The sequence below is a fragment of the Vulpes lagopus genome, chromosome 17 (assembly GCF_018345385.1).
Source record: "Vulpes lagopus strain Blue_001 chromosome 17, ASM1834538v1, whole genome shotgun sequence".
Taxonomy (NCBI): domain Eukaryota; kingdom Metazoa; phylum Chordata; class Mammalia; order Carnivora; family Canidae; genus Vulpes; species Vulpes lagopus.
Window position 1 is genome coordinate 7,602,656 of NC_054840.1, and position 21,008 is coordinate 7,623,663.

General features: G+C 41.7%; 1 protein-coding gene across 3 annotated transcripts in view; it reads left to right on the forward strand.

Annotated features, from left to right (window-relative positions):
* The first annotated feature begins 8,596 nt into the window (after positions 1-8,596).
* LRRC31 (leucine rich repeat containing 31) overlaps positions 8,597-21,008 on the forward strand; it is a 66,867-nt gene continuing 54,455 nt past the window's right edge. The window contains exons 1-3 of one of the 3 annotated variants that reach the window (XM_041732025.1): positions 8,597-8,613; positions 9,254-9,313; positions 14,590-14,822. The gene's annotated coding sequence lies outside the window, so the exon portion shown is untranslated. Of the gene's footprint in view, positions 8,614-9,120; positions 9,314-14,589; positions 14,823-21,008 lie in introns of those variants that run through there. The other 2 variants (XM_041732023.1, XM_041732026.1) reach the window with 2 other exon arrangements.

Genomic DNA, 21,008 nt, shown 5'->3' on the forward strand with positions numbered 1-21,008 from the left:
TAAATTAATAAAATCTTTTAAAAAAAAGTAACATTTTGCTTTCTACCTTCCTGTTAATTATTCATCTCCTTTGAATGATTTTAAATACTTTTTAATATTTAGTGTTAAATATTAGTATATTTAAATACTATTTAATCTTTAAAATTATAAAATATAGAGTTTATCTTGCATTTTATGTGATGCTGGAGACAAATCCTTCCCAAAGGAGAGGTACAGAATCCCCCTCCAGAGCAAGGATCGCCTAGATGTTGACCACCTCTTGTCCTCACACGTGTCACCTGAGGGACATTCCATGGAGATTAGTCACCAAAGGCAGATGAGGACTGTCTTATTTTGGCATTCCTCCTCCCACCCCAAGCAGGCCTTAAGATAAGGGCTTGAGTGCAGGTAGTGATCCCAAAAAGCCCACAGGAGGGAGTGGGGAAGTGAAATTAGGAAAGGAAAAACCACTAAAAGGTGAGTTAATGGGTGGGTTACTACTGTCGTCAACTGGGGCTCAGCCCTGCTGGGGACCCTCTAAGAAGCCTTGTGGAACATAACTCAGAATTGTCCCAATGAGGGGTGCCCGGGTGGTTCAGTCGGATGAGTGTCGGCCTTTGACTCAAGCCATGATCCTGGAGAACCAGGATGGAGCCCCGCGTTGGAGTTCCTGCTCAGTGGGGATTCTGCATCTCCCTCTATCCCTCACTCTGCTTGTTCTCTCTCTTTCTCCCTCTCTTTCTTTATCAAATAAACAAAATCTTTTTTAAAAATTGTCCCAATGAAAATAAAATAAAATAAAAATTGTCCCAATGAAAGACCAAGAGTTGGGTAAATAGCCATCTGGGCTATGCCTGAAGTAGCTGCAACGAACTGCTATGGTGTGTGTTTGGGGGGGGAGCATTCAAAATGAGAAACCAAGAGGTGCAGGACCCCCATGGTTGTAGGTGAACTCAGAAGGGGGCCAAGGGGATACGGAGTAGGGCAGCAACAGTGTCTAGTGCTGTCGAGGCAATGTGGTTACCTTCTAATGTCATTCCATTCGATAACTGGCACAAATGCCTTTCTTCTGGAGTACCAGGTTCACCAGGCATAGGCATATTTCTATGAGGTTCTGTAGGGTCCATTGTCTGCAACAACAAAGCAGGATTTTTTTTTTTTCACTGCTAGTCACACATTTAGTGAAGGAAGCAAGGAACTCAAGGCTATCAGGTTGGCAGAGGTGAAGGAATGAGGCATCAGAGACGAGTCTCATCTAATTTAAATCTAATTTAAAGCCCTCTTTGGTAGTATAACTGTTCTGGATTCTTTGGTTCTTGGGTCTGGCTTTCTTTTTGCACTGCCAAGGAGATTGAATGTGATCTATAAAACTTTGTTAACACATCTGATATAATATTTTATTGCTTTTTAATCAACTCTCCAGATTTTTACCTAAAATGTAAGCTATTTCCAGTGTCTCTAGAAGTATCCTCATGCCATGAAGGTCCCTGGGAAGGATGAGTCACTGACATCTGCCACATCTTGAATGTCATGGTTCTCAGCTCCACTCAGCTTCTATAGTTTCTTTTCATCTCACACTTGGTGAGCAAGTGCTTTTTTACTTACCACCATCATGATTATTGGTGCTCAAATTTTCTTTAAAAAATATCATTGCCTGGTGCTACAGACTGAATTTTTATGCCCTGCCCCCCCCCCCATTCCCATCTTGAAACCTAATCCCCAATATGATGGTATTAGGAGGTGGCTCTTTGGGAGGTGATTAGATCATGAGGGTAGACCCTTCATGAATAGAATTAGTGCCCTTAGAAAAGAGACACCAGGGAGCTCTGTAGCCCCTTTTGCCATGTGAGGGTATTGCAAGAAAGTGGGCGTTTGTGAACCAAGAAGCCAGTCCTCACTGGACACTGAATCTGCTGGTGCCTTCACCTTGGATGCCCTGCCCCCAGAATTGTAAGAAGTAAATCTCTGCATTTATAAGCCACTCAAACTATGGTATTGGCATTCTGTTATAGCCTTAAAAGACCAACATATCTTTTTTTAGGTTATATTGTTGTATTTTGAATGCCCCAAATTATATATATATGTATTTATTATTTTATATATTATATTTATTTATAATAATATATTTATAATAATTATAATAATATATACTTATTTATAATATTTATTATTTATATATATTATTAATATATATATATTTTAGGTTTTAGGTTCACAGCAAAATGAGTAGACAGTGCAGGGAGTTCCCGTATACCTCTCTCCACCCCACATACATAGGCTTCCTCACTATCAACATCCTGCACCAGAGCAGTATATTTGTGAATGTGGTCCAACCCAAGAACCCACACTGACACATCACTACCACCCAAAGTGCACGGTTTACCTCACTGCTCACTCTTAGTGTCATACATTCTATGGATTTTGACAAATGTAAAATTACATGCATCTGCCACTATAGTGTCATACAGAATAGTTTCACTGCCCTAAATCAACCTATATTTCGAAGCAAATATTATCAGGAGACTTCCAAGGAAATATTCTGGGGTTGATCAGATTTTTCCCTTCATCAGCAAGGTAGACTCTTGAGCTCCAGATCTAGGTTTCTACAAACGTACAATTTGGGGAGTCATAGGATCAATCCATAAGTCTTTTTTTTTCTTCCCCAAGATGACATTTTTGAAAAATGCATAAGTCTTTAGATATCAGCTTTCACAATTTCAGGGTATCCTCTTCTATTTTGAAAACATCTAGACAAATTATGAGCCAAGGTCACTTTGGAATGGCAGATGAAACGCTCTTGAGTCAAAATGCAGACTGGGATATCCATTCTAAATGCAGTGTGTCTGGTAAACCCAAGTGTGGGAGTGCACCGGTGCTTAGGTTTGCATTCAGGAAGGATTTCCCTGACCCAGAGCTCTAATCCTGGATGCCCAGCACTTTAGGAGGATGAGGACTCCTTAATCTCTGTCTTCAGACTCTTACCCTCAACAAACCCCTCCAGGCAGCACACAGACGATTGAGCTAGTGCTAATTCTGTCTCAACTGATTAGGGCAGTCAAAGAAAGACATGAACTTCATGAACTAAAGCTCTTGCCAAATCAGCAGATATTTACCGAATGCTTGCCTCGTGCATAGTAGACAGGTGTCAGTTGGATTCTATTTCAGTGTCTCGTTGGCTACACCATGACCATTTATTGAAGTCGGTGCGATCTAAGTTTGGCTCAGCCAGGATTTGAGCAATTACATATAGAATATTTGTTGTGTGCAGGATGCGTGGATTCTGGGTCTATACTCATTGAAATAAATTCATTTTTAAATAACTTCTGTATTTGGTAAGTTTTTACATTCGAAGGGTGGGGCAGTTAGAATTAAATGTTTCTACAATTCTGAAAAAAATAAATATTACTTCTTAAATTAAAGCTAGCAGGAGATATTTGCAGAGGTCTTTTGTTTAAGGTATAAAACAATCCTTAGTAGCTTCACACATTCACTATTCTAGGTGTCCTATATTAATGTGGGTTCTGAAAAGCATCTTAATGCTAAAGCATAATGCACACTTTGTTAAGTATATTTTCAGTTTTTAAAAATAATAAATGGGAAATTTCTTTTAAAAATTAGGAAGGCCAATGAGCTGCCCTGAAGTATCTCATTATCAGTACCCTGGCAGAAAAACTTGCTGTGAGAAGAGCAATCATGCTAATTTCTAACAGTTATAGTTAGAAGTGTGAAAAGTGTGTTTCTCATATCTAGTAAGAAAAAAGTTTTTAAAAAATTACATAAAATATTGTGTAAAATGTAAACAATTATACTGATATTCAAAATACGTTTGTCAATTGAAGTAAAGCTTAATGTAAGACTAGATGAAGAAACAGGTAAAATATTTGACTGTTTCAAATTGTAGATACACATCATTTCCTGAGATTACACGGGAATTCTAAAATTATCAACCCCTTATTTCAAGCGGAAGGCATAGCTACATTTCAAGTATCTTTCCCCCCGAACGTACATTATGGCCCACCTCCTATAGCTGTTCCCCCCTCACTGCTCTACACTGACTCCAAAGGCCATCCCTTTCCTTCAGTATCCACATAAAACCACCCACACAAGGCAATGTGTGTTGGCAAGTCAGAGGTGGGAGGGCTTGGGGAGCGTTGCGTCAGAACCAATTTAAAATTGAACATTAAATTTCTCCATTGTGAAACATTTCTCTTTTTTTTATTTTTTAAATTTTTTTATTGTGAAAAATTTCTTTGAGGAATTTTGACATTTCAAGCCCAGGCTCCTCATTCTTTTTCTTGGCCTTCTCTCAGCTGGTCCCCCAACAACCCAAAAACTTTGTTTGGCAGAGGACCTCTAGACCCTTTTCCCGACTCTGCTCCAGTCTCTCCTCAATGGGCCTTTCACTCTGGGCCTCTGCGTATTTCCTCCCCTCCCCATCTTTGCCAAGGGTAGGACAGAAACTTAGAGGCTTCTTTTCTACTGGTTTGAATTGTGGCATGAACATCCCACTCTAGAAGGCAGCCACGTATTTTTGCTTTAAATAACAAGTCCTTGCTCTGTTGTACTAGTGCAGTATAAATGAAATGAGTTATCACTGTAGTGGTAAGCAGTACTGCCAACAAAGGCAGTTAATACCAAGGCACTTGACAATGGCTCTAAAATATATTTCATTTTTACTAAAGGATATACTCTAGCACTTTGCTAAATGCACCGCATCACAATGAATGTTCTGCAAAGTGTCAACAAAGACAGATGATGTGTGTGCTTCCCTCGCCTCTCATTTCTTTTCTCTCTGGAAGCTCATTGTCATTACAGTCATCCATGCCTCCTTGAAATGCAAAGTTCTAGGTATATTTGCAAGTGTTACAATGAAAAAGACTAAACTTTTGTCATCATTAAACAAGTAGAAATGATGCAATATCTTCACCGCTTCAATATAACTTATGTGCTACTATAGTTTGAATAAATTATGTTCACTTTCTCCAAAAGATTGGGAGGCAAACCCCATCGCATCAATTTGTATGTGAACCCAAGTGAAATCTAGCAGTACTCCTCTAACTGAACTGAATTTTAGATGTTTTAGTTAGATCGTTGTAAAGAATGAGTTAAGAAATGTTAACGTAGTGTTTTTTCACTATTATCTTTGACTGTTCCTTAATTTTTTTTTCTAAAAGTTTCTACTCTGACACTTCATGGCCTATACATCATGACAATTTTTGGAACGTAGTTGTCTGCAGTAATGAAAGGCCATTAAAATAATAATGCATAGTAAATGTATAGCAGCAACGCAGAGGCAGGTACTTAGTCTATTTGAAGATGAGAAAAGACTTAATTAAATTTATATACAACTTTGAGCTGACTTTATTTTAAATAAATTTCCTTTTACTTTCACTTAAAAAAAACCCTAAGGCATGACAGTATTTATTTATTTGGCATGAGCAGTATATCATCAATAACTCTTTAATAACTTCAGCCAAACAAGAATTTATTGGCTAACACATTGTTAGCAATAATGGAGCCAGCAAAATTTATAGATAAACCCAAGCATTTCTTTGTAAAAATTTATTTTTCCCGAAGTCTAATGTGTTTTATTTTTATAATGTACCCAGTGATTTAGGCAGGAATGCTGTTGATGGTATTTATACAAGCTTATTTCCTTGCTTCTCCATTGGATATTAGATCCATGTATTTGCATTTCCTTTTAAGATAAAGGAGTCCTTTTATTTTATATATGCAAACATTTTACTAAAAGCAACTAGCCTGTGTTCGGACTAATCAAAGTGTAGATGTATATACTTACAGCCTCTGTGAAGTTTTCATGGTTTTGACATTGCTCACGGAAGAACCATCCAAATGCCCTTTCAATTGCAGAAGCTGCTCTGGCTGCAGATTTACAAGCACATCTGACAACAGTTTCAGAAACCGTCTTAACTAATTCACCTTGCCTTAAATACGAACTCAACTAAGTTGATTAGTCCTATTTCATGACAGAAACGTTGCCCTCCGATATCCTCTCCAGATAGGCGAAAAGAAGCTAAGCCCCAGGAAAGTGCCCTGCAGTGTACATAAACCTGTCTCAGAGTTTAGCCTTTAGTTTAATCCATCCTTAGCCTCTAAGATGCTTTGTGGGCCTTCACTTAATGCTGCTCTTCAAGTTGACACAAAAGGAAAATAACTGGGAGAATAAATAGTAAATTTTCTTTGATGGGAATAGGACCTATTTCATATTTCCTATAGGTTTTGAGTGGGGAAGTTCCTTCGCAAGTAGGGAAAAAAAACTAAGTTGTTTTTCACAGAGCTGCAAAATGAAACAAAAGATAGTCTATTTGAGGAAGGAGCTTGTAGAAAGCACAACTGTACTTTCTGATAGAGAGAAAGCTCTTCACAGTCTGTGTGAGAGCTGTGATCTCTATAGAAGAGAAAATATGGAATTCTGAAATTGTGGTCTGCTTTATTTATGAGTGAAACACTTAGAGCCTTGAAAGAGGACATCAACAATTTTTATTCCTAAAAATTTGCTAGTGGAAAGTACAAAATAAGAATCCAGTACAAAACTTAGAATTATGTTACAAGTAGTGCTTTAGGCTTCCTGTTTGAAGATAACTTGCTTCTTTGTTGACACACATTTTTTTTTTCTGTAAGATTTATTTATTTGAGAGCACACACAAGCGCTGGGGTTGAGGGAGAGGAGCAGAGGGGTAGGGAGAAGCAGGCTCCCCACTGAGAAGGGAGCCAGACTTGGGACTCCATCCCAAGATCCCAAGATCATGACCTGAGCCAAAGTCAGACTCTTAACCGACTGAGCCACCCAGGCGCCCCTGTTGACACACATCTTTATCATTGGCTATTGAGGTCACTAAAAAAACACCATATGGGATGTACTGACTTCACTCTGGGGTTCTTTCTCCTGAAACTGCAGTCAACAGCAGGGATTTACATGACTAACAGACCTGGTCACGTCTCAGGCCCACCATCGGTGAGCTCTACAACCTGCCCAAGTCGTTGAACTCCTCTGAGCCTCAATCTCCTCTCAGCAGACTCTTTTTTTTTTTTTAATATTTTATTTATTTATTCATGAAAGACACACACACACAGAGGCAGAGACACAGGCAGAGGGATAAGCAGGCTCTGCACAGAGAGCCCAATGTGGTACTCGATCCTGGGACCCCAGGATCACATCCGGAGCCAAAGGCAGGCGCTCAACCACTGAGCCATGCAGGCATCCCCTCTCAGCGGACTCTTGTACAAGAGTTTCTCTGAGACATGAAGGCAGCAATGTAGACAAAGCATTTGGATAGCTCCCACTAAGTGCTAATTATTATGTTAGGTAACTGCGTTATATGGAGTCCTCTGTTGAAGAGCCAATGGGAGAAAGTTTTCTCAACCTGCGGTGTTAGGAATAATTGGGCTTTTCTTTTCTTTTTAAAAAGATGTTATTTAGGGATCCCTGGGTGGCGCAGCAGTTTGGCGCCTGCCTTTGGCCACCAGGGCACGATCCTGGAGACCCGGGATCGAATCCCACGTTGGGCTCCTGGTGCATGGAGCCTGCTTCTCCCTCTGCCTGTGTCTCTGCCTCTCTCTCTCTCTCTCTGTGTGACTATCATAAATAAATTTTTTAAAAAAGTTTAAAAAGATGTTATTTATTTATTCATGAGAGACCCTGAGAGAGGCAGAGACCTAGGCAGAGGGAGAAGCAGGTTCCCCATGGGGAACCTGATGCAGGACTCGATCCCAGGACCCCAGGATCACGCCCTGAGCCACAGGCAGATGCACAACCACTGAGCTACCCAGGCACCCCTAATTGAGCTTTTGGCTGAGAAATCCAGCCAAAACAAAATCTCAAGAATCAGGAATCTAGTGAATTTCTTTCTTTGCATTGGCTACTAGGAAGCTCAGGGCCAAATTTGTGGCCTGCATTTTTATTTATTTATTTATTTATTTATTTATTTATTTATTTATTTTAAAGATTTTATTTTTTTATTCGAGACACAGAGAGAGAGAGAGAGAAATTGAGAGAGAGAGAGAGAGAGGCAGAGGAAGAAGCAGGCTCCATGCAGGGAGCCTGACGTGGGCCTCGATCCCAGGTCTCCAGAATCAGGCCCTGGGCTGAAGGCGGCACTAAACTGCTAAGCTACCGGGGCTGCCCTGGGCATGCATTTTAAAACTAGAAAGTATCCCTGGCTTCATCTTCTTTTTCCTAATGTGATTTTCTTTTTGCCTTGATTTCTTTACCAAACTGTCTCTCTCCTCGTATGGTATATGTATATCGAAGTCTCTGCTGATAATAACCGACAGATTTTCATCACCCCGATAGGCCTCAACTTACAAGAGCCTGAGTGTGAGAGCCTTGTCTATTAAAGAAGAACTTACAAACGTCCTGCTTTCGTGCAAGCAACATCGTAAAGGAGAATCCAGTTGCTGCCAGCCCATAAACACCCATCGCACAGCGTGGCAGCAGTGCTCATTCCAGGCCAGAGCTACTGTTTATAGTTCTGCTCTCTGGAAATGCGATCAGAGTTCTGGTCGGGTTCATGAGCGACACGGTTTCTCCCAGCCTGGCCCTGGATGCGTGCCTACACCCCATTAGCAGCCGTTACTCCTTTTACTTCTCACCACTGGCTCCTGCTATGGAAGGTAGGAAGGAAGGTGAGGAGCTCTGACAGGTGGAAGGGGTGGGGGGAGGAGGAGAAACAGCAGCCGGCCTCGGGAGGGTGGGAGGCTCTGATTGGAAGTGGGAGACAGGAGGTAGAAGCTTCTGGTCTGCAGTCAGCACACGTGGGTCTGAATGTGCCGATTGTTAAAAGACTGAAGTCTTCTGCTCTGGTTAGAAAACAGGGCGTGCCCCGAGCCCCCAAGTGTTCCTCCAGCTGGTTGCTCCAGGATTTCCCCCAAGACACCCCCACCCCAGAGTCAAGGCATCTAAAGACAAGGCTCCTTACAGGTGGAGGGCTGTGGGTCCCTGCTCTGGTGCCCGGACTAAAATCCAGTCGGACTGGTCTGGAGTGGAGGTGACTGCCTCTGAAGGAGAGAGAAAAGGTCACAGTGCTGAGAAGCAGCAGGAGCAGGAGGCTGCAAAGGAGAGGGGAGGGGAGGATGGCTGGCCCTGGCTATTGGGGGAGCAGACAGACGGAGCTCCGTAGGTGCACAGGAGTGGGTGAGGGTGAGACCAGCCACGGGCCTGCGTGCTATTTGTTAAGCTTTCAGGAGTGCTGGAAGTTTGCACCCTACACTCAGTATGAAGAAAAGCCACTTTATTTTCTTGCATCTGGTCTAGTCTCCTTCCAAAGTCCTACTCTCTGGGCAAGAGGCGAGAAACTATGCGTAGTCCAATCGGGTAAGTTCAACCCTACCCACCCATGCAAAGAGACATGTCTCTCGGGTAATTTCACCTCTTCCAAGATCAAATGGTCTCCCTTGGGTCTTTTCTCCATCTCCCCTTCTTCCACAGATGCTGCAGGAGTCGGGCATGGGCAACATACAGTGTCCCAGTGGGGGAAGGGGCTGGTTGAGGGACCATGTCCTGTCCCGGGCTCCAAGCTGGAGGCTCTGCTGGCTTCCCATGTGGACACCATGGCCTGGTCTGCTCTCCAGGGGGCCCTGCCTGCCGACTCAGCATCTGACACAGCAGAGCCTCTGAGGTTTGGCCTGGGTCTGGTGACCCACTCTAGCAAGCTTCTCAGACAGAGCCTCTGCTAATTTTTTTTTTTTTTAAAGATTTTATTTATTTATTTGACAGAGCAAGAGAGCAAGGACAAGCAGGCAGAGGGAGAGGAGAGGGAGAAGCAGGCTTCCTGCCTAGCGGAGAGCCTGATGTGGGCCTCAATCCCAGGACCTTGGGATCATGACCCGAGCTGAAGGCAGATGCTTAGCTGACTAAGCCCCCCAGGTGCCCTAAGCCTCTGCTACTTTTATATCATCTGAGAGGTTGCAGGCACTTCTAGGTCCCTCCTTCCGCACCACTCAGGCTCACTCGGGAAAGTTAACTCAGGCCCCTGGAATCAAAGCAGAGGCCACCTTCTTCTTTACTTGCTGGGACCTCCCTGATGTGTTCCCTGATGTGCAACCATGAGTAGGGATCCCAGCCTTCACTGTTGATATGCTCACCGAAGGGGGTGATCTGGAATCGGGCTATTGGTCCTCTCACCTTAAATTCTAGTTTTAAGGACAAATGTCTCAACTAAGCAGGTGAAAAAAAGGAAATTAGGGACTCAAAACCAGTGCCTCCCTCCCCCTCTCCCTCTCCCCCCCCCCACCATGGGTCTGATGATGCAGGTTCTCACCCTCACCCTTGCAGTGGCCCTAAGCCTCATGGCTCTGCCATCTTAAGAAATGGTTGCTGCCTTTATATCATCATATCTTTGTATTTTCTCCATCTACTTTTTAAAAAATAATTTCACTTTCCAACCTGGTTTATTACTCAAGTTCTTACAGACTTACCATCAGTGACTTCTCTAAACGTGGAAAGGATACACGGAAATATAAAGACTGCTTTATTATTTTTTTTAAAGATTGCTTTAGAGTCATTTTATCACATTTGTTTTGATACTGACATGCTTCTGATCCACCAGGCACTTAAAATTATTTTCTCCTATAGTGTCGAAAGCTCTTTTCCTGGAAGAAAAGCATGTAAGTATAGAAATGGAATGTAATAGAATTTGTTCTAGAGACCCATGTAAACAAAGGACTTCTAAAGAAAGAATGGGAAATATTCCTTCTTCATCTGTGCTTCCCTCTCCTTGCCCAAAATGTAGATGGTGATCATTTCTTGATCTAAGGAAATTGTGGAAAATTGGGATCTCTGGCTTAACGAGATTGTGATTCATCTATAAAAAATATGGTAGCATCAATTTCTTCTGAAATTGTTATATGCCAATTTTTAATGCTTCACAATTTAGTTGCTTAGCCATTAACCGAAGACTGTATTTAGTATAAGCCCTTGTATGAATGAAAGTATTTGCTTATGTAAATAACTGAGCTGGAAATAGCAAACATACTCTACATCAATTTGCATATATTCAAGACTATGAAATATGTTACTGCTATAATGGCAATTCCACTGAACTTTGGTTTATTTCTTGCTCATGTCTATTTTACAAGTGGACAATAATTTGGAAATGGTAAGACACAAAGATGATCAACAGAGGTTTTCATTTCTTTAGATGCTAGTTTTACTTGCCATTTTCCTTCATTTTGTCAGTTTTTAGAACTCTCATTTTCTTGGACATCCCCACTCAAAAATAACTACTAATGAACCCTGACAATAAAAATAATATTTAAAAATTATTTTCTGCATGGCAGTTTGCTTTTAAAACATCATTGATCTTAAATAATGCCTTTTGCTTTTAGAGGGGTGCAGAGGGAGAGGGAGAGAGAGAATCTTAAGTAGGCTCCATATCCAACGCAGAGTCCAGGTGGGGCTCGGTCTCACAACCCTGAGATCATGACCTCAGCCAAAATCAAGAGTCCAAGGCTTAACCAACAGAGCCACCCAGCCATCCCTTAAATAATACTTTTTAATGGCCATAAAAGGCCAAGCACCATGAAAGCTGTCTGCCAAAGACATGGTTCTTGCTTCTAGCATATATATGCCCCTCCCTTCCTTTTTACAAAGGACCTTTTTTCTGCTACATGATTCCTCTGCTCCTCCCTCTTCACTAGAGATGTTGCATAAGAACTAAGTACAAAATAGAATCAGCAAGGTATAGAAAAGAGAGTAGACCCATAAACAGAAAGAAATGGCATTTTATCTTCAAACAGGAAAAGTATTTTGGAAGGGTCATTAAAACAACCACCCTTGTAAACTGGGTTTTGATGGTGATATTTTCTCTGGTACCAAGACTACAGGATTAGTTTAGAAACTCTTCCAGGAAATTTGGATCTAGACAACTTGGCCATGTCACAAAACTTCTGCAATTGAACACATTTTTGTTATGTGGATATTAGTTATTATGGAGCTTGATTCCAAAAAAAATTTGCATTTCTCTAAATAATAAAAATTTTCCCTACAGAGGATGATCATGGAAAATGGGATGCCATGCTCTTACCGCTCTATAAAACATTGAGCTCTTTCCCTGAGAGTCATTATGATTCATGAGTAACATATTTTTACTGCCATTAGAACACTTGCAAAATTAAGCTAGAATTACCTCAGTTGACTGCTATTAGCCAAAGCTCCAGGATTCAGTGCCAAGAATAAATCCTTGTAATGATAGACTTCAACAGTTGTACAAAGCAGGCTTTTAAAGATTGGTTTCTGGAAACTAAATATTACTTGCTGTGACAAACAGCCTCTCATTAATAGATATTTAGCCCTGACTAGTTAAATGGACAGATTTCTTTTTAACAACGTAAAAGTGTTGGGGCACCTGGGTGGCTCAGTGCTTGAGTGTCTGCCTTTGGCTCAGGTTGTGATCCCGGGGTCCTGGGATCGAGTCCCACATTGGCCCCCGTCCCCACCCCCACCCCCATCCCGACAGGGAGCCTGCTTCTCCCTCTGCCTGTGTCTCTGCATCTCTGTGTCTCTCATGAATAAATAAATAAATAAACAAATAAATAAATACATACATACATACATAAATACATAAACACATAAATACATAAATAAATCTTTTAAAAATGTTTATAGAAGTAGCATAATAATACCAATGATTTTTATTTTTTTTAAGATTTTATTTATTTATTTTAGAGAGAGAGAGAGAGCATGCAGGGGAACAGGGGGAAGGGTTGAGGGAGAGAGAATCTCATGCAGACTAAGCTGAGCACAGGACCTTGACTCAGGGCTTGACCTCACAACCCTGAGATCATGACCTGAGCTGCAGTCAACACTCAGATGCTTAAATGGCTGAGCCACAGATGCCCATATTTTTTTCTAAAAGTCTTCTTTTTGGCAAGGCACCACTGTCACTTTATAGGTATTACCCCATTCGTAGCTAAAACATTTTGTTTTTTCTTTTTTTTGAAAGCAGTAATAGCATTTGATCAAATCCTCAAAAGGTATGATAATGCAATAGCTGCATTCACATGCAGTGCATCATACAGGAAATCAGAAGTGGCCCCAGATTCCCCCGCTCCTCCAGCTTAGGGCCCTCACTCCTGGAATGAACAACATCCTGCTGCAAGCCATCTCGGATGTTTATATTTGGTATCTAAATAATGAATCACTCTTATGAGTGCCACATGGCATGAAATATCTTTTTTTTTAATTGTGGTAAAATACACTTAATGTAAAGTTTATCATCTTAACCATTTTTAAGCATACGGTCTAGCAGCAAGTTCATTGACATTGTTGTGCAACCAATCCTCAGAGCTCTTTTCATCTTGCAAAACTGAAACTCTGTACCCATTAAAAAAAAAAACTCCCGTCTCCCTCCTTCTCCCCCCTCCCAACTCCTGGCAACCACCATTCTACTTTCTGTTTCTATGATTTTAACTATTCTGGGTAATGTGTGTAAGTGGAATCAATACAGTATTTGTTCTTTTGCGACTGGCTTATTTTACTTAGCATAACGTCCTCAAATTTAATTTCCTCCCTTTTTAAGGCTGAAGAAATTTCCATTGAATGTATATATACCACTTTTAAAAAATTCATTCATTTGTTGATGGATTTTTGGGTCGCTTCTACCCCTTGGCTATATGAATAATGCCGCTATGAAAATGGGTGTGCAAATATCTCTTTAAGGCCCTGTTTTCAATTCTTTTGAGTATATACCCAGAAGTGAACTTTCTGGATCATATGGTAATTCTATTTTTAGCTTTTTGAGGAACTACTCTATCGTTTTCCACAGCGGCTACACTATTTATGTTCCTGCCAGCAATGTACAAGGATTCCAATTTCTCTACATCTTTGCCAACACGTGTTATTTTTGTCTTGTGTGTGGAGAGGTGTGTGTGTTTTACAATAGTGATCCTACTGAGTGTGAAGTGGTATCTGATCATAGTTTTGATTTACATTTCCCTTGTGATTAGTGACGTTGAACGTATTTTCACGTGCTTGTTGGCCATCTGTTTGTCCTCTTTGGAGAAGTGTCTGTTCAAGTCCCTTGACCATTTTTGAATTGAGTTATTTGTGTTTGTTTGTTGTTATTACCTAGTTGTTGGAGTTATTTTTATATTCTGGATACATGACTTTCTCCCATTATTGCTTGGTATCACTCAGATGTAGAACTAAAAAAGATAAAAAGATCAAATTCATAGAAACAGAAAGTAGAAAAGTGGTTGCCAGGGGCTGGGAGGTGAAAAAAAGAGGGAACATTTGATAAAAGGGTACAAGCTTTCAGTTAAAATAAATAAGAATCTGAGTATCTAATGTAAAACATGATAACTATAATAACACTGTATTGTATAGTCCACATTTGCTAAGAGCATAGAACTCAAATGTTCTCACCACCCCCCAAAAAATGGCAATATGAGAGTCGATGAACAGGTTAATTAACTTGATGGAGAGAAAACTTGCACAACATGTCTGTATATCAAATTATCACATTGTAATTTAAATATATTATAATTTTGTCAATTATACATCAATAAAGCTGAAAAATTTATATATGTTGAAATAATAATTCCTCTATTTTCTTTTTTTTTTTTTTTCTATTTTCTGTGCTATTCTCTAAGCAATGGCTTCTCAGAGACAACATGACACTGTTTCTGTCTGGATCATTAACATTTTCTCCATCACTTTCTTAAGTCTCTGATCAACAAAGCGATATATCAAGCTCTGATTCATAGCCTTCTCTGGTTTCTGGGGCATCCATACTCTCACCACAGCAGATCTCAAGCCACCGCCGTCCCAACGTCCCTGAAGAGATGCACAGCAGCACCTTGTTATGTGTTGTTTCCATCATCTGGTAAGTAGATATAAATAATCTCAAGCACATAGAAAATAGTAAAATGTGGTAAAACAATTAGGAAGTGGTAAGTTTTGAGTGTGTATTATTTTAAGACACTGGATTCAACGGTGAGTCTATATAATTCGATTTTTAATAATGGCTAAGTTTAACAACCTTGCAAAAAGCCCTAAAAATTTTATAATCAGCTCTTGTGAGTTGTTGCAAGCTGGCCCAGCAGAACACTGCTTAGACCACTTCTGCCCTCAAATATCCACATTCCTTCCACCCCCCACCCCCCACCCCCCGACATTCTGCTTGGGTTTCTAAAATAGCATATAACTTTGGCCTTTCCTGGAAAGCTTTGAAAGAAGTCTCCACTAATTGCTATTCAAAGTCCATCTAAATCTGGCCCCTCCACCCTTCTTGACACTGGGCCCTGCTTCCTCTCCGTTTCTCACCTGGGTTTAACCCTTCCTTCAGGGTTCAGCTCCGATTCCATAGACTACAAAAGTCTTCCCTGGGTACCTCAGTAATTTCTCTTATCACTTTATTGTCCTTACAGCTTCTACCATAAGATACACCCTTAATGAACTATTATTTTGCATGAATGTTATTTTGTTGTCACGTGTTGTTCTTCATTTTCCAGCTGTAATGGATTAGGAACGTCTGACGTCTCCAATGAGAATGTCAGGGCATGATTTGTGTTTCCTACTGTTTGAGTACCCTCCCTGTGTGTATTTCACACATTCAAAACTATTGAGCATCTACTATGTATCAGGGACTATGCTAGACATTAGGGATAAATGTGTAAAAATCTTTGTAAAGGAACAAGACATAAGTTTGTCTTTGCCAACCTCAATGAAAAAGCATACACTAGCCATCAAAAATAATTACATTTGGGGGTAAAGTATATAAACAGAACCACCAAATTTTAGAGTTAGCAGGGATCTTAGACCAAGTATTCTCACTGGGACAGTGATGCCTCCACAGGGACTTTGTGGAACCCTGTTGAGGGTTTTTGATTGTTCAGTTATTTAGTGAATATTATGGACTTATGGGTAGTTCTGGGGATAGAAGACATCCTGCAATGTGTGGAAGTCCCATTCAACAAAGGACTGTATTACCTCATACACAACTTATAAGTGTTTCATTGGGACTTCAAGAAGATAAATTAAAATTAGCAAAGCTCACAACTGCAACTCCACTTTACATGAATCACAAAGCTTTCTCTTGTGTGGTTTTTGAAATACACTGAATTTTCCGGGTATTCAACTATGGTAAAAGTTGAGAAAAAATTGCTTTTTTCTGTTCCAAATTTTGTTGAGAGTAGATCATCATTACAAAAAAAAAAAAAATCACATCATGAACAGCAATGCCATTTATGCTATTCAATCACCAAATCAACATTTCATATCATACTGTAATCTCAGTCAATATATATCTATCTAAAATCTCATAATATGCTCATATGTAAAGTGTACTAATTTAGTCCTTATTTTAAAATGTCAGATATCTTTAAAAGTCAAAAATATTCTATTGGATGCAAATAACATATTTTTATATTAAATACAGTGGAAACATATCAATGCATGATCATTTAAATATTAAATAAAGTAACATAAACACACATAAAAATGAAATAAAACATTTTCGGTATAAGCGGACATAAACAGCTAATTTTTCATGTGTCTTCTGGAATGATGGTGACATCGTCAGGTATGATGCAAGTATTTGATGACTAAAGGGAGAGCTTGCCTTATGTGTCACAGTGTAATCTTAAAGATGCTTATCATCTGGAAAAACTAATGACAAAAGGAAATAACATGTCAGGTATTGGGTATAGTTCTAAATATTAGAGTTAAGGCCCCAGGGGAATCAAGCTGAATAAACGCTCACACCACTAGCCTTTTCACCTGGTCAGTCATATTTCCTACAATGGATTAGAGGTTTTATTTATTTTTTTATTTATTTATTCATGAGAGACACAGAGGGAGGCAGAGACATAGAAGGAGAAGCAGGCTCCTTGCGGGGAACCTGATGTGGGACTCCATCCTAGGACCCCAGGATCATGCCCTGAGCCGAGAGGAGATGCTCAACCACTGAGTCACCCAGGTGCCCCCAATTAGGGGTTTTAAAAACTCATCACCTAAGGGCAAGGCCTAAATACCTTGTGGTTTGGAGTCAAGGTTTACAAAACAATGAAGGATGAAATGCTTGGAAATGTGGTAATTGTCTGGGAAAACCAGCCTGGCACTTATTATTCAGCAAATGCACCCCACGAAGCCTCCTGCAGTTGCATCCTGACTCCTACACCCACTCCTACACCCACACCCACACCCACACTTGAACACGTGAGTCCCATTTTACACAAGCACTGCTTCGTTTTCATCGTTTTGTAGTGTCCCCTTCTTAAATAAAAAAAACTGATAATCAAATGTGCCTAACTTTTAACTCAACACAGTCAGCCCCGACATAACAGGGCCAAACCCTGACCCAATGCATGCGCTTCGTGCTCCACCTGGGGCTGCAAACCCAGGTTCTCTCGATTGGAAGAAGAAACGTGCCTCAGAGCAGAAGCAGGTTGCAGCTGGTGGCCGTGCTGATGACCCCAGGGCCTTCCCCCAGTCCATCCACGCAGGGAGCGCCCGGAAGGGACACTGAAGCAATCAGGGACCAGCCAGCCAGTCGAGAAGAGAACTCACCTGCAAGTACCAGCAACTGCTGCTGGTATGTCAGGGAATTTTCTGGATGCATTAAGAATTCTTTAGATCCAACAGCAAAAAATAAGTAGTTGTTCTCTTTTGTCTGTAAGGCTAACGCCTCACCTCTTCACGTTGCAAGTTTTCTTACTTTCTGCTCATCTACCGTTGCCCTTCTAAAGACACTATGGGACACGAGGGTGAGATCTCACCTTGTCCATCTAGTATTGTGCAAAAATGGTATTGCAGCCTCTAACCCCGTCAGGAACCATGGTGACACCCTTTCACCTGGACGCCTGCAGGTAGGGTTCCCCCTCTTTACTCCTGAGGGGAAGGCTGCCTGTGTCACTGCCCTGCACTGGAGAGATCTTCTTTGGGGTGAAGCCCTTCTGGGCATGCCTGTTGGGACACAGTTCCCATTATTGTGGGTGTTTCATTTTATTTGGTGAGACTGGTGAGCTAGCCACATTCTACTGAACTGTCGAAGGTGTAAAGACAGGGAGACTCAAAGATGTGATGTGGCAAGATGCAGCCCCACCTTACGAAGAAATTTGGGCAGTTCTGCTCTGGCCTTTGGGGGAAAAATGCCAGCATGTTTTTCATAGGGTGGCACTGACCTTGAGGTGCTGCTGATCTGAGTTCAGGGGAAGGGAGCTGTTTGTCCATAGATACAGGTGGCTCAGGTCACCTCTGTTCCTCCAGCAGAACAGAGCCTTGGGTACAAAGAGCGCCTTGGACTTCATACAACAGTAATGCTGAGGGCTAACATTTATTGAGTCCTTCCTGTGGAGTAAGCCCTGTGCCGTGTACTTCTTACACATTCTCTCATGCCTTCCCCGCAACACACCTGAGAGGCGGGACTGTTACGACTTTCATTTTACTTATGAGAATCTGAGCCAAGGATGCAGGTGGGTTCGCCTTGCCAGTTAGAGACAGCTGGGATTTGAACTCATGTTTGTTTGGCTTCACAGGCTTCTCACCCTCACCCGTGGACTCAGGTTGGAGTTGAGTGTATTGGAACAGAACACCTTCCCTCCCACTCCCCGTCCCCATCCCTCCCCCGCCTCCCCCCCCCCCCCCCCCCCCCCCAGGTCTGGGCCATTGGAGGCTCTGGGCCTTTTCTTGGTAGCTTGCTCCTGGCCCTGCCTCCCCAGGCTATTTGCTTTTTCTTCTTGCAATTGGGATCTCAGCGTGCCATCATTACTGTTGTCTGGTGACCTGGGGTATAACTCTCCACTCAGAAAATGCAAGAGGAATATTAAGTTTCTTAACATTCTATGCTAATAATGCATGGCACTCTTTAGCTCAGGGGACATGAGCTCACAGCTGTCATCTTTCTAGCTCTAATTTTGGAAGCACTGTGATTAAGAATGTAGCCTATAAGGTTGGAAGTCTATATGTCCAAAAGGATAAGGCTTTCCTTTGTTTGCTTGCTCTGGGCCGAGACAACAAACAGCAGGAATGATAGTTACAGGACGATATAATCCTAAGCGAGAGGTGGATGGACTCTAGTTTGCACACTGGCCATGGGAAATCTGGAACACCGTAGCAGGTTACCAGAACTTCTGTTGCAGGAGAACCCCTGAGAGTCTCAGAAAAATGGGGACGTGAATCTTGAGAAGTTACGAACTCCTAGGCTATCAAGATGAGGAATCTCAAAGATGTAACGAAGGCTTTCTTCAATTTAGGGGGACATGGGCACCCTGAAAAGCAGAGCGTGTACCATGTCTTGAATGAGGGAAGGAAAATTGGTTCCTAAAGAAGAGCTCAAGGTCAGTAGGGGTGAAATACTCTATTACATGCCCCCATTTGTCTCCATCTGGGAAATCTATTCACACGTTCCTCCAAAAGGAGCAGGCTACCTTTCAAAGAAAGCTCCAAGAAGAGAAAAGGCAGTATGAGGCCAGGCCACAGGAAGTTAGGCCAAAAAAGCTGTTTGCTGGTAGGGAAGAAACACTTCCTCAGCTTTAAGGATCATTGCAGTGAAAGAAGAGGGAGCAGAGAACCATATTCCAGTGATCAGGAAATAACAGCCAGGCCACAGACCCAGGCCTCCAGGAGCCAGAACAGGCAACATTCACCACAGCCATGCTGAGAAAGCTTCAGAAGCAAGACCAGGAAGATGACAGGGGAGCCAATGGGGAAAGGAAAAGAGCTTGAGGCCTGTCACCCAGTGTCTTCCTTGGAAACTCAGTCTAAGCTAGTGAAATTGTCTCCAAGGACAAGGAGGCCTGGGAAGATAGGGGTTGCCCAGTATTACAGGTTGAACTGTGCCCCTTCAAAATTTATGTGCTGAAGTCCTAACCCCCCAGTGCCTCAGCATGTGACCTGATATGGAGATAGGATTTTACAGAAGTCATCAAGTTAAAGTGAGGTCATTGGAACGAGCTGTAATCTAGTGACTGGCGTCCTTATAAGAAGGGAACTTTGGACACAGACATGCAGGGAGGACGTCATGTGAACATGAAGGCAGAAACCAGAACGATGCTTCTACCAGCCAAGGTATTGTAAAGAGTGTGAGCAAATCATCTCGAGCTAGGCGAAAGGCATGGCACTAGCTTTTTCTCACCGTCCTCAGAAGGCATCCGTGCTGCCAACACCTTGATCTTGGACTTCCAGCCTCCAGAACTATGAGACTAAAAATTTTTGTTGTTTAAGCCACCCAGTTGTGAGGCTTTGTTAGAGCAGCCACAGGCAATGAACACACCCAGAAAAGCCCTCAGAGCACCAGGTATTGGAACATTTTAGTTATAACATCAGGGAACCAAATGGATTGCAGGTCCCACTATCATGATAAAGTTATGCCCCTTAAATTGTGTTCTCCATCCAGGCTGTGTCCTGGTGAGTCACTAGGGTGACCACCTTCTGGGATAGAAGTGTAAACCCTATGAAACACTGTCTGCACAAATGTTCATTCAAAGCCCACTTACAGACAACCACTATATGCCAAACGAACTGGCAGATTTTTTTAAAAAGATTTTATGTATTTATTCATGAGAGACACAGAGGGAGAAGCAGGCTCCCTTTAGGGAGCCTGATGTGGGACTCCATCCCAGGACCCTGGGATCACAACCTGAACCAAAGGCCGATGCTCAACCACTGAGCCACCTACCCAGGTGACCTTGTAGATTTTAAAACATGACAAATGAAATTAGGTTAAATGCTCAGTCATCTCCTTTTAAAAATATTGTAATGAGCAGATTTTTTGAAATCCATCTCTAGCATTGCTGCCCTGACCAGTTCTCCAGGGGGAAAGTGGGGTAGGAAAGGAGATCTGACCTAGCAACCGGGGCAGGCAACAAGGTGTCCTTTGTTTCAACAACACTTTATGGTTCCTGTTTGGAAAATGTCCTTAAAAGCACTCAATGCTACAGGATTTCCCTTTCTAGAGTGGAAATCATGTATGGAACAATCATCAGAATAATCAGGGCCTCTTTCCTTGGCTTTTCCTTAGAGGTGAGATTGGAGCAGAGATTCATTGGTCCATTTAATCTAGTTTTGTGGG